General features: G+C 42.4%; 2 long non-coding RNA genes across 4 annotated transcripts in view; one reads left to right on the forward strand and one right to left on the reverse strand.

Annotated features, from left to right (window-relative positions):
* The window catches only part of LOC110403800, a 37,630-nt gene extending 35,399 nt beyond the window's left edge, over positions 1–2,231 (forward strand). For all 3 annotated transcript variants that reach the window (XR_002441839.1, XR_002441840.1, XR_002441838.1), the window contains one exon: positions 1,433–2,231. This is a non-coding gene — a long non-coding RNA (uncharacterized LOC110403800). The remainder of the gene's footprint in view (positions 1–1,432) is intronic.
* The window catches only part of LOC110403793, a 102,245-nt gene that overhangs the window by 29,462 nt on the left and 58,472 nt on the right, over positions 1–14,311 (reverse strand). Inside the window, exons 4-6 of the long non-coding RNA XR_002441837.1 lie at positions 13,968–14,046; positions 13,749–13,873; positions 10,858–11,973 (exon numbers count right to left, since the gene is read on the reverse strand). This is a non-coding gene — a long non-coding RNA (uncharacterized LOC110403793). The remainder of the gene's footprint in view (positions 1–10,857; positions 11,974–13,748; positions 13,874–13,967; positions 14,047–14,311) is intronic.

Below are 14,311 nucleotides of genomic sequence, written 5' to 3' on the forward strand. Positions count from 1 at the left end.
AAATGCTTATGAAACCTTTTGATTCAGAAGAGAAAAAAAAGAACTTTATATTCAGATCAGTAATGCATCAGACTCCCAATTTGAACAGCACTCTCACTGCCCACTTTGAAATTAGCAACTTTTCACTTTCAGCTTTACCCAAATTCATCTGCTGGGCATTTGATGTTTCTTTCTCTCAGGGGAAGTAATGTGTTGGAGTTACAATTTTTGATCTCATTAATACAAAAATAGCATTAGTTTCAGCTGAATATAGAAATTGGAAGTAAAAAGAAAAATACGCTTATTATTGTGTAGACTTACACGATTAAAATTCCACAACAGGTTCCTAGGCTCTATATAAGAGTAGATCTGTAGACCTGATCTGCTACTTCCTCCCTGAATTTATGACGCCTTCTCTGTTTAGGAAGATTATAGTTTATTTTCCATTGAATTTCTACTCAATATCTTTCCTTGCCACCACAGTCAAGTCAAGGTTTTTTCTGTGTGAGCTAAGAGAGGCATAGAAGGTAGTACTTGAGCGATGCTCATAAAAGCTGTAGTGGTTTGAAGGACCCTCGAGAGTCACACACCAACAAACTTTTCTGAGTGAACTGAGAGCAAGGAAGAGTCAAAGCCAAACAATTAACTCTGAAGCTCTTCCTCATCTGGCAGGTTACGTAGTGCTAATGCAGGAGAGCACACTATGTGGTGACAGCATGCATCCAGGGACAATAAAGAGACATAAACAGACAAAAAATGTCTGAAAGGTGTTGCTGCAGGGGCAATCTTTGCTGTCTGCCAGCCAGCTAGAAGAGATGAAGAGGGGAGGTCTCCTCTCTGTCCTTCAAAATATTATACACTCACTCCATAAGGGAGAGAAATGAGCAAAACACATCTCCTCAGTGACACTATACCTGAAGTGAGGAGCACCTCAGTGTGGGGGAGGAGCTTTTCTTGGAGAGAGCAGTAGGGTGATACCCAGCAGGACGCCTTCTTGCACTACCAGGGGAGGCTGGAAGACTACACACGACCAGATGGAACTGGGGTACTTATTAACCATTTTAAGTAGCACAAAAAGTGTTGTCCTTTTAGGAGGCACAGAAAATGCCACCCTTGTAATGGCTGGGATCATCATAGAATCATACAATCATAGAATGGTTTGGGTTGGAAGGGACCTTTAAGATCATCTAGTTCCAACCTCCCTGCTGTAGGCAGGGACATCTCCCTCTAGACCAGGTTGCTCAAAGCCCCATCCAGCCTGGCCTTGAATGCTTCCAGGGAGGGGGCATTCACAGCCACACTGAGCAACCTGTTCCAGTGTCTCACCACCCTCACAGTAAAGAATTTCTTCCTAATATCTGGTCTAAATCTACCCTCTTCCAGTTTAAATCCATTTCCCCTTGTCCTCTCGCTATATACCCTTCTAAAGTGTCCCTCTCCTGCTTTCCTCTAGGTCCCCTTCAGGTACTGGAAGGTCGCTATAAGGTCCCCCTGGAGCCTCCTCTTCTCTAGGCTGAAGAGCCCCAACTAATCTCTGCCCTTTCAGATGCCCAGCACAAGATCCCTTGCATGATGACAATGACAGCCTCAGAGGGAAACAACAGAATCAGGAGCAGAGGCGAGGATCATGTTTCCTCAATCTGGGATGAATACCAGCCCTAAATACTAGAAAAGATCTGCAAGGCCTCAAGAGATGGGCATGTCCAATGCTTATTCACCACTGCAAATCCAGGGATCCTCTTCTGAAAACATTCAGCAGACCATCTTGCACAAGGCTATCACAGCTCATCAATTTATACAGTAAAAATAATGTGAAAATTTGAGCATTTATTAATTACTTTTCCATCATCTGTTCATTTTGTGTGTCTTAACATGTGCACATATTATTGTCTTTGGCTGGTTTGCTTGCTTAGCAGTCATTCCTCTGAGGCACAGGTGGAGAAGTCCAGTCCATCTGCCTATTGCCTCTGCAAGCCAGAGCCAGCTGTACCTATGCAATCTCTGACAGCTGTTTTTTTAACAGAACCAAAAGATCCTGCTGGGAGAAACAGTGAGGGGTCTCACATTGGAGGACTCATTGTTCTTCTGTTTATGAGATGAGTTTTGCTTGTTATTTTGGAAGGTGAGTGGAAGCATCCCATTGTTCAACATGGTACTCCTGGTACAATAACCAGGAGATTTTAATTTAAAGAAATACAAGGATGACTTTTGCCTGCCACACAGAAATAAAAAAAGACAATTTCACATCTGGATGATTGACTCCAATTTACAACAATCATGTAACAATATTCATTTCAGTAATGTGGCTTGCCAAGGGTTTTAGGGCAGCTAACTGAATTATAGCAAATCTTTACAATTACAAGATTTGTAACGAATGCAGCTAGTGAAGCCTCAGCAGCCTTCCCTTTTCATTTACTGCTGGTTGCTCACTCAAGGAGGATCCCACCCTTCAGGAAAGAGCAGCAAAGCAGTAGACAAACCAGTCAAGCCTCCTGTGGCCTCTAGGAGAAGAGGCTGCAGAATGGGAGTGCACTGGTGATGCATATAGTGTACTAGTGCTCATCCTAATCGTTTTGCTAAGGATTGTTTGGATCTATTTACTCCTGTGCCAGCTTCTTTTCTTCAATTACTTTGAAGCTTCTTTATGCGGTCAATGAAGAGGAAGCTGAGTGTATACCTTTGCACTATGCTTAATGGAGAACCAGGTCTGATGGTGGCATGAGACAAGGCTCAGATAGCCTGTAAGGCCTAATTATGGGGAAGACACATTTGGGGTTATTTTGTAGCATAAAAACACTACAACAAAGGGAATGGTCAGGCCTGCCATCTCCTATCACTCTGTGACAATGGGCTCCATTAAGGAAATACACAACAGTTTCCATTCTACTTGCTATGCTCTTGCACAGCACTTTGCTAAAGGGCAGTTCAATCCCTCGTGGGATACAGACTTAATCCTCAGGGCTGGAGAAGAGCAGGTCTGTTGCATGCTCGTAGACACAGCATTTCAGAGAGCATGGGGCCACTCATGGTATTTGCATCACAGGAGATTTAGACAGCTCTTCCTTCCTATCTTCCATCATCCTAACAAGATGGATAGACCATGTGCCTGTCATGAGTTTAATCCTTCACTGTGAGAGAGCCCAGCACCCCTGAGTGGCCAGTCCTGGCCTGCCCTCCTCATTCAGGCTGCTCACCAAGGATCTTCTGAGCATGCAGACAAGATCTAACATGGAAATCACCAAACTAAGTATTTATGTCTACTGTGTAGAGCTAAATGTTGTAAAACCCAGTACAGCATCCAAAGTAAGCTCCTCAGCTGGCATCTCAACATACGCTCTTGCTGTGGCCCTGGATATCTCTTATGGGTGCATGAACTAGCTTGGTTGAAAATGGACAATATGGCATTGCTATAGCACTAAAGCACACTCCTGGCTTACATATGGAACAAATGTTAATGTGGACTTGTGCAAGCAACTAGCAAGAACACGAGTTAGTAGAGCTTCAGATTCACACTACATAAAACCATAATCTTTTGGCTTGGTTCAACATGTAACAGTTCCAGCAGCAGCCTGTAAGCACACATGTTCTCAACTGGTTTTCTTCATTAGCCTCATATCAATAGGAAGTTTTCATTCCAATGATAGTGATGTGTGACTGAGTCTAAGACTTCTAAAACCGTCAATTGTCATCCCATAAATAAATAAGCAATAATCAAAGCAAGCTACAACCTAAGCAGCCTTTAGGGAGCCCTCTGTAGTATTATTGCACTAAGTCATCTCTGCACATTTCTGCTTAAAAGCACAAGTTGTCTCCTTTTGAAGTCAGTGGGGTTTTTGTAACAGCAGTGAAGAACCATTTTTTTTCATCACCAACAATGAAAGTCACTGGTTCAAAAATTTCTGGTGTGCTGAGCCCAGCATTTGTCCTGCTGATAAACAGTTTTCACTCTTTCTTTGTGTTCCTTTATCTCCTGACTGCCTCTGACAGCTGCCTCCCATTCAGACACCAAGCATTTTCCAGGTAAAGGGACATCTTCTAGGCTCAAGCAGCACCTGGCAAAGTAATGATGATAATGGTAAGGATTCGTACGTTTCCAAAGGAGATACAGAGGGACTTGGCATATTTTAACAAAGTGAATAAATCACTCTCCTCCTGCAAGAAGAGCTAAAAGATAGGAGTGCCCTTACCTCACTCTTCAGGACATGCTTCATCACTTTGCAATATTGATCATTGTAACTCTGGGCTATCCTCTCTGCTGCTCTGGTTTCTTTGCCAGCAAGAGTTATAACTAATTCAGTCAGGCAAACCAAAAGCCCACCTTAAAACTTCAATTTCTGCCCTCATGACTTAACTCTCATCGTTCTTGGCAGACAGCATTCCACACAGACTGCAGACAAAAGCTTGGTTTTCTTAATGCCAGTACAATGAGCCAAGGTAGTTCTGCATTGCGCAGATGTACAGCACCTTTGACAGAGAGAACAAAGAGCTCCCTCACATTAGTGTGTGTTATACAACCACGGAAAGAAACAGGAATACTTCTCCGACAAAATTAGCAGGTTTTTTTTTTTTGTTTTTTTTTTTTTTGTATTTGAATTATTCAGCTACGAGTTTGCTTTTAAACCTCCAGCTCCAGGTAGATTTCTTCCACAGCATGGCCCACATTCAGAATATTGAATGTATAACTATACATATAATTGAATGTAACACTGTGCTGAACAAAGAGGGGAGTCAGCCAGGACGTGCCACTGAATCTCCTGGGTGGTGCTGTAATTGACTTCTGATCTTTATTAAATGCAGCAACACTCAGTCCACTGCTTGTGCTCCTGAGCTTAGCAAACTACTAATGGATTGTTTTCTTAGACCCATCACAGAAGCAATGAGGAAGCCATGTGAGCTTTGGCTGCAGCCCACATCCGATTCTCCCCTATGGTTCATGCACATTTTAAAAAGAATGTAGAGCCTACATAGGGTATGCTCTCAGAAGCAGAATTGATGTTCATATCTGCACTGTGCTAGTCACAAACATACTTCGTTTTACTACTTGGGTGTGGAGAATACCACAGCCACCACACCAGAAGATAATCTGTATGTTTATGACACCATTAGGAAAAAATCAAAACTTCAGTTCTAAAAGCAACAAATTCTCGTTCTCTCCTCTTCTCCTTATTAAGAACAACTGCATCTTTTCAACATTTCTGTTAACAGAGATGAGACTTCATGCTCAGATGGGCAGAAACCTCACCAGGTTTACATGCCAGCAAACTCTCAGCAAGTTGAAGAAAACCAAACTCATTTGTTTCAAGAACTGATGGGGACACTGGCTGTGAAGAAGGTTGTGCTATAAATCCCTGATGAAGAAGTAAGGGCTTGCAGCATCTTGCAGGCAACAGGGCAGAAAACAGGCAGTGAAACTGCCATCCCATTTCTTTTTCCCTAGCAGAACAAGGGTTTTATCTACTCCAGAGGAAACTAGAGGAAATGCTTGCATCTTCCCTCTCTTACCTTATATAGAGGCAGGAGTTGGCCCAACTCTGTCCTTAAAATAGTAGATTGAGAGAATAGAAAGTCACGGTCCCTGGCCTGCTTTTAGAAAACAGGGTATATGAATATCTTAGCTACATAGAGGTTAAAGCAAGCCAGGAACCAACACCAGAGGACCCAGGGGATGAAAAACAGAGTCAGGGCAAGGACTTGTTTCTGAAGTGCCTTGGCTGATGATTTTGGTTTAGAAACCAAAAGCTGATGTTTTTTGTTGAACTGTTTTTTCTATTTAATTAGACATGGTTTTGTGATGAGCTGTGACATCCTAGCTGGGAAAAGAGAGAAAAGGTTATGCTGCCCTATGGCTTTGGGTGTTGGCTCTTCTTGTCAGCCTGCATGGATGCTCAGTCAAAGTAACTGCAACAGGCTGTATTTTTAGGTCGGTCATGGTTTTATGATTTTTGGTTATTGGTATTCCACATCATAACATCATGTGGTGCACTGGGAGTTAAAGAGTTAATACGCCAGTTCTGTGGATCGCCGGTAGAAGAAAAGAAGAACTACATCTCCCAGAGGACCTTGTGTTGTTCTGTTTCTGTTTTCTGCTCAGAGGGAAAGATAAAACTTCGCAGATCACGAGACGCCTCCTTTTCGACCTTCTGTCTCATCTCTGCTGCGAGTGCTCCTAGCCATATTGCCTCAGCTTATTCAGAGTAAGGCCTTCGGTTTTTGGACACTCTCTCACTCATTTTATTTATTAGCCTCAATTTTAATTATATTGTATTATCTCGTATTCCAATATCTTATTTAGTAAATTAGTTTGTTTCTCCTCAGATTGTTGCCGCTGTTTTGTTCTTAGGCCCATCTCCCCTCCCTTTCCCCTTTTTCCCTTTCCCTGGGCGTGGGTCCATGGGTTCCCCCCCCATTAGTCACAGAACTGGGCCGAACCAGCCCATAAACCACTGACAAGGTCAATGAGGCTTGGACTTCTGAAAAGCAACACAGTTGTTTCCAGCCAGTATCTGTTATGTCCCAACCCATTACCCCAGTACTTTGGCTCACACATATGTCAAAAAGACTTGAAATATTCTGGTAAAGTATTGCCTTCATTCTTTTGATGGATTCTCCTTCTTTTCACCAGGAAAATGTGTCAGTTGACAGATAGGGTAGGAAAGAGACTGAAAGTCAATAAGAAAAAGAAGTATCAACTTTTAAATGATGCCATCAAGTTACAAGCCTTGACACTTTGATCTTCTCTGGTGAATACTCGCTTTGGCAGCACAATCCGCCACACAGCTGGCTAAGAAGTAGCTGTGGTAGCTACACACAGATCACTTTTAGAATTTTTGCCTCCCATCATTAAAAGTTAACTATTTGCTCAGTATGATCTGAATAAAGGTCTAAATATGCCCAGAATACATGCAAAAGGATCTGTAGAAGTTCTGCATAAGTCAGAAAGGGCTTTTTATTCAGCAGGCTATATTTTTCAACACCAGGAGTATTTTAACACAAGAAGCTCCGTTCAGATCTCCTATATATGAGTAAGAGTTCAGTCTGGAGAAGAGGAGGCTCAGAGGTGACCTTATCACTCTCTAGAACTACCTGAAGGGAGGTTGTAGTGAGCTGGGGATCGGCCTCTTCTCTCCTGTAACTAGTGACAGGACAAAGGGGAATGGCCTCAGGTTGCACCAGGGGAGATTCAGGCTGGACATTAGGAAATTCTGCTTTTCTGGAAGAGTGGTCAGGTGCTGGAATGGGCTGCCCAGGGAGGCAGTGGAGTCACCATCCCTGGAGGTGTTCAAGAAACGTTTAGATGTTGTGTTGAGAGACATGGTTTAGTGGGGTTATTGGTGGTAGGTGGATGGTTGGACTAGATATCTTGTAGGTCTTTTCCAACCTTGTTAATTCTATGATTCTAAGAGCATTCCAGGATAGAAGCTAATTAAGCACCTCAAGTATCACTTTCCTAATATCCTAGCTTTTCTACGTGCATTTTTCTGTCTCACACTGAAAAAAAACTTGGAAAAAATATATAAGTATTATTTGTTCTTCTGTCAAAGAGAAATTCATAATCTACAAAGCATGAAAAGTTTTTTTCACAGAATTCATTCAATTTTACAGAATTACTCTACTAACTTTCATATCCAACCAATTTTGAAAACTTTTATACGACTTGTTAATTTTCTCTTTTTTTCTGTAAGACCAACACTCAAGGAAGCAATTTCCCTATATTCGAGTTCAAAATATTCCCCTGTCCATTCTGTCCAAATTGATTACTTACAATATTAGCTTATGAACAAAAACATTGAAAACAGAGAAAGCAGATATAAATTCCTGAAAGGCTTTTCATTTGTCTAGTGGAGTGGAAGGTGCTAAACTATTTGCCTTTATCATATACTCCATTAAAAAAAGAAAAAAAAGGCTCTTCTGTAATGAAGCTGCCTAGCTTTTCCCCTTTTACTTCCTAAGAAGTCATATTCAAAGTCTTGCTGGAACATTTAGCTGTGCATGTCCCTGTTCACTGCAGGAGAGTTGGGCTAGATGACCTTTAAAGATCCCTTCCAACTCTAAGGATCCTTTGATTCCATGAGCATGTTGGCAATTTGTTGCACTATTTTGGGTGACCCACAAGAATTTTGTGTCTCCTCAACTTCTCATCCTGAGCTGCCCTGTACTCCTCCAGACATGGGGTCTGCTCTACCTCCAACTGCAATTGCTCTCAAACCTGAGCCCCTCTCAAACTTCCAGGTCCCTGATATCTGCTTCTTCAGGGATTAGAAATGAATAATGCCTAATCCCAAATTAAGCACCCAGATACTATACAATCAGTGTATAAAAGTCTGATATGTGTATGGAGAGTGAGAGACAGATATCCTAGCATGCTGCTGAAACTCTGAGCTGAGAGTGCATTGGCATTCAGTACCAGTAACTCCCTCTTTGAAGCTGTTGGTTAAGACTCTCATTGCAGATGTCAGTTGTGACAGACAGCCAAACAGCTGACCTCTACAGCTCTAAATTCTGTAGCTGATCACAGAGAAGTCGAATAGATGGTGACTTTTGGTCACAACAGCCTGGGCTGAATTTAAGGCTGTAAAGCAGACTTGAGAATATTTTCCATTACCAAAAACACGGGATTTGTTGAAAAATATATTGGCACTAAAAGGCACACTAATAACAGCATTTTAGCTTTGTCTTTTCATTTTGAAGCATTTAGAATAATCTCTAATGCTATGCCAGAGGAGGATATGCTTGTAACAGTGTAGTGAAATGAAAAGTGTTGTTATGATTAACTCAAAATTTCTTATACAGAGTTTACAATATAAATGTTCTATTGTGTCTTACAGTTCAGGAATACATGTCATACATTAGGGCATCCAGGAGCAGTATTAAAGGTTTTGTTGACGGTAGTTTCCTGTAAGCCAAGTAAATGCTATGTAATTAGATTGCTTGAAATAAAACACCAAGAAATAGCCAAATCAACATTAAGAATTGCCTAATGATTTTTGCCCATATAACTGACACCTCTGCCTAAGACTCCAAAAGAGTCTTGGAGTCACACTTACACCTTTTGTAAATTAGCCTTTGTTTATCCATGGAGATAATTCTAACACAGACACTAATCTCAGAGGCTGAGGAGAATGATTAAAAGAATAAAATTTTTAGATATCAAAGGAATGGGCAACCTTGTGAGATTTCCAGGAAGTCAGCGAAACAGGCAGCAGCTAAAAATAGGAATCTGTCAACAGGCCTCTTTGGGAGATCATTTATCCTATTCACAACTACCAGCAGGAGTGAAAATCTTGTTACTCTTCACTGTTTACAAAATGCAAGACAAACGTTTAGAATGAAATCCAGCAGCTTTAAGGCTACTTTTCTTAAACATGCTCATAAGTTATTCCCCCTGTATGTTTTAAGTGAGGCACAGGTGATGCTGTTTCACAGCTGGAGTATACATAAAATTCTCCTAAATCCAGCCATAAATCCTCAGTGTCTTTGATAGATGGGCATCTGTCACAGGCTGGGGCCATAAAATAGTAAATATGGAAAATGAATACACCCTTAGAGAAAGATGCACATCACCTTCTCATGGTAGCCAATGGGACCTCTGCAATCAGCTTCCAGGAGGAGCAAACTCAACCAAGATCTGGGATACTTGGCAAGGTAACACAGGAACAAAAGTCACAAGTCAAGCAGATTAGGTGTCTTGACTGATTGCACAAGAAGCAATTGCTTTCAAAAACACATTCAGGTTAGCACAACCACATTTCAATTTCAGAAACTGGTGGCAAACAAAGTAGCACATACCTTATCCAAAGAGAATATATTGTTTTAGACATGTCTTTATAGAAAGCATTTGTGCAAACTTGAGTTTAAGCTTTTTAAATGTAAGAAAACATTTTAACAGACATTAAATTGAAAAATGCAGATTCTTGAAAACTAAAGGTTCTTTTTCTTTTACATACATGAAGGTTCGCTGAATAAATGACCAAGAAAGAGAAGCTGATGGTATCTTTAAGAAAACACATGTAATACATTAACATATATGAAAAATCAAGTAACAGTTGTCATTTTGCCAAAGCAAAGCACACATTCTGTTGCCTAAGAGATGAAAGGCAGTGGCTGTGCAACAACATTCAACTCCCTGCTGCCAGCAATGGGCCAACTTCTTTGTGCTGCTCTGCAGATTCTGGGGGTGGCTTTACTTTTTGCTTTCTGAGGAAAAAAAAAAAACAAAAAGAGCACCTCACAGAAAAAAGAAAAAATTTAGGATCTCTGCTAAAGAATGCCAACTCTGCCCCTGAGGTGAGGAAAACTATGGCAATGGTAGACAGGAGAAATTATACAGGTGACACTGTTAAACTAAATTGCTCTTTAATCGTCTGCCGTAGGCAAATATTATCATCTTTTTCCATTCTTCATTCTGCTTCTCCCCCACAAACCTGACACTAATGTAAAGTTTCATTTTCCAACTATTAAGAAACTGGTAATGTTACAAAAACCTTGCATCTGGTAGAGTAATGCCAAATTAACAGCCTAACCACTGATCAAATTTATTTCTATGTAAAGGAAGAAAATCTGCTTTGATATCAGTGACACTACATTAGGTTAAACTTGGAAAAGATCAGAGTTATGCTCAGGATTACTGTCCAGGATAAAGCCTTTCCCTCTTCTGTTCATTCATCTTCAGAGTGAGGCTGTATTAATTTTTGAGAACCATAGAGCATGAAGACAAGAATACATGTGAAATTCCACCAGTTTGATTGAAAGGTGAATTTTAAGCTAATGCAATCAAACAGCAAGATAAAAGACATCTCTAGAAACATATTTCTAAGATGTTTAGATTGGTCTAAGAGTAGTTCACACTCATTTACCTTATGAGGCAATCAGTTTGCCCACCTGTTTCAAAGGTTTGTCCTTAGCCAGAGGTTACTGTCCTTCAGCTGGGATGCAGGAATTAACTCAGCTGCCCACACATAGTCCTTTAAGCACAAAGGGGCACCAGCTTTGCAGAGAAGTTAGGTCAGTTGATGTAGCTTGCAGTAATCCATTTTTCCTCTGAAATACATATATTTATGCAGGCTTTGGGGCTGGTTGTTCAAATCAAACACTAACTGAATTAAGCTGAGGCTGAGGGGAGGCCTCACTGCAGCCTGCAGCTCCTCACAGGGAGCAGAGGGGCAGTGCTGAGCTCTGCTCTCTGGTGACAGTGACAGGGCCTGAGGGAAAGGCAGGTAGCCAGTATCCAGGGAGGGTCAAGTGGAGGTTAGAGAAAGGTCCTTCACCAGAAGGAGGTGGGCATGGAAGAGGCTGCCCAGGGCACACTCTCGGACGTATGGTCTGCTTCTTGGATGGTCCTTTGTGGAGCCTGGAGTTAGCCTTGACGATCCTTGTGGGTCTCTTCCAGCTCAGGATATTCTATGAATTCTATGTGGGAGCACTGAACAACTTGCAGGCAAGGTCTGCAGAGCCCTGAGTACAATGGACACACATGCGCCCATTAATACGCGGCCTGGTACTTCTCCAGGCTTCAGAGGGAAGACTTAGCAGGGTCATACTTTAAGTGTGCACCTACAACTCCTTCCCTACGGCTACATTTTTCCCTGGTTTTGTGCTTAACATCAGAGCTTCACTTACATACTGAGTTCCAGCATGTGGGAATATTTTGTTCATCATATATCCCAGCATTTAGTCCCCTGATGTTTTTCTTCAAGCTCCTCCTTTTCAGCTTGTAACTGCTGGAGATCAGCATTATTTCACATCCTCATTCTGGCCTACAATTTTCTCGTCACAGCAACTTTTTCAGTGCAGCGCTGCCCAGGAACAGCTGCCAATATTCCTTCAGGAGCCTCTTTTCTCTCAGTCTGGCTTCCAGGAGGCTGCAGGTGTGCTCCAATTCCTCAGTTTCTATGTGTCGGTGCTGATAGATGGCCACAAAGTTCCTAGGGGTTCTCAGCATTCAGGTGTGCTCCTCATGTGGGTTTACCTGCCAGGCAGGGTTCTCTGTAGCTCACACTAGCCATAAGAACATAGAAAATAAAGATAGTTTTAGATTAGGGTTTCCAGGAAGCACGGCCCCCTTTTAGTTAAATTTCAGGGAACTCAGCCCCAGCAATGACAGAGAGCTATAGCACTATGTCAGTCTGGCTTTTCCTGCATGGCCTTCCCTGTTCCTGGCTGTCACATATTTGAGAAGACCCTCTGTAAAACACACAGAGCCCTGCTGCATCACAGGATATGCTGGCTGGAGCTGGTACCCATGCAGGGACCCCAGTCATGTGCTTGCAGCTGGTCTCCACAGGAGCAGACAGACATTTAGGATCATCATTTCCTTGTGAGTGGGATAGTTTGCTAGACAGCCTGAAGTCCTGAAAGCTAGAGCAGTGTCTATTAAGTAAGAATGAGTTTAATAAAACTGTCTTGGAACAAATTTTATAAAAATGAAAAGGAAACTCTCTCTCTGCTAACTGCATTCTGGCTTGGCTCCAGTTGCTGCTCCCTTTATTTCATCCAGCTGTAAGTGCTGTCAGGACCTGTTGCAGCTCCAAGAGCTGCAGCCAGAGCCTTAAGAGTCTGGAAGGCCTGAGCAGTTATGTTGAACTCAAACACCGCCATAGCTTGCCAGCTCCTCAGGCAAGGCACGAAATAGAATGCTGCCTTGGGGATGCTCCCATTCCTACGGACCCATTCTCCTTTTGAGGGTTGTTCAGGTACAATCACTCCTTAAAGGGTTACTTGCAATTGATAAGCTCAGTCTGTAATTTAGAGAGTAATTTAAAACATGCAGTCTGTGTGATTGCTATCTCTTACACTCTGTCTTCATAAATGCTGATATCCCCTGGCCACAGACATATCACTTGTGTGGCTGGTAAACACCAGGCTTTCCTGAACTGGAGCATGTAGAAAAACAACCAGGCTAGTCCTCATTTTGCCCGTAAGCAGCCTATGTACTCCCTGTGAATGACATGTTCATCGTATACGAGCAGCATGAGCAACCAGCTCAGGCTAAACATCTCCTCAGAGTATTTTTTCCCTGAGCCAGCACAGCACAGTGTCCAGTGCACAACAGTGCAGGTGCAAAGGAAGCATCTGTAGCACATGGTATTCCTCTGGGGAGAGGAGTAAAGGGAGTGAGGCCACTCTTTTTGGCAGCAGCCCACAGTTAGATCTGCTTAACCACCTACATTGTGCTTACAACCTTACAAACTGAAAGCTACTTATTTTCTATGCAAGTACATAAAAAATCTACTCCTTTATTCAAGCACATAAAATGAAAATCATGTGCTGGGCAAACAAAGGATATAACTAGGGAGAAACGAACAGCAGAGGTTGAGGGGCAAGATCCTAACTCACCTGCCCAAGTCATAGAATCATAGAATCACTTGGAAAAAACCGCCAAGATCATCCAGTCCAACCATCCACCTACCACCAATATTTCCCCACTAAACCATGTCCCTTCGTACCATGTCTAAACATTTCTTGAACACCTCCAGGGACAGTGACTCCACTACCTCCCTGGGCAGCCTGTGCCAGTGCCTGACCACTCTTCTGGAGAATAAATTCTCCCTAACATGCAACCTGAATCTCCCCTAGTGCAACATGAGGCCATTCCCTCTCATCCTATCACTGTAACATGGGAGAAGAGGCCAACAACACCCCACCTCACCATAACATCCTTTCAGGTGGTTGTAGAGTGCAATAAGGTCTCCTCTGAGCCTCCTGTTCTCCAGACTGAACAATCCCAGCTCCCTCAGCTGTTCCCTGTAAGATTTGTGCTCCAGACCCCTCACCAGCTTTGTGTCTCTTCTCTGGTCACACTCCAGGGCCTCAGTGTCTTTCTTGTAGTCCTGTTGTGCTGGGCTTTTGCATCTTCACTTCTGAGTCCACGGAGTTGTGGCACGTCAGCACTAAAGGTCTGCAAATATTTAGCATGCATATGGGTTAGACATTTATTCATGTTCCATACCAGATGTTGAGTTGGGCAATTCCACATCTCTTTTGAGGCTCACCTTCTCTCTGCCACACCGGGATGTCATGTCAACATGCAACATATCGGAAAGCTGCGTCAGCACCCCAGCCTCCCAAGGCCTGCTCCAAATGCAGTGAGAAGGAAGATTCAAATTACTTCGTATGGCAGGCTTGTAAACTCACACATGGCAGTGGATACAACATTTAATGAAATATAGGCATGGTATCCTTTACCTGACTTCACTAGTTTTGTTTGCTTTTGGTGAGAACTAGCAAGGGCTTTCTCATGAAGATGTTCTGTTATCTCCTTTACAGGATTTGATTAGCAATGAAGCAAATGGTAAATGTCCCTTGCATCTTCACTTACCTACCAGCTGAAACTTAG

Source organism: Numida meleagris, chromosome 1, assembly GCF_002078875.1.
Source record: "Numida meleagris isolate 19003 breed g44 Domestic line chromosome 1, NumMel1.0, whole genome shotgun sequence".
NCBI classification, from domain to species: Eukaryota; Metazoa; Chordata; class Aves; order Galliformes; family Numididae; genus Numida; species Numida meleagris.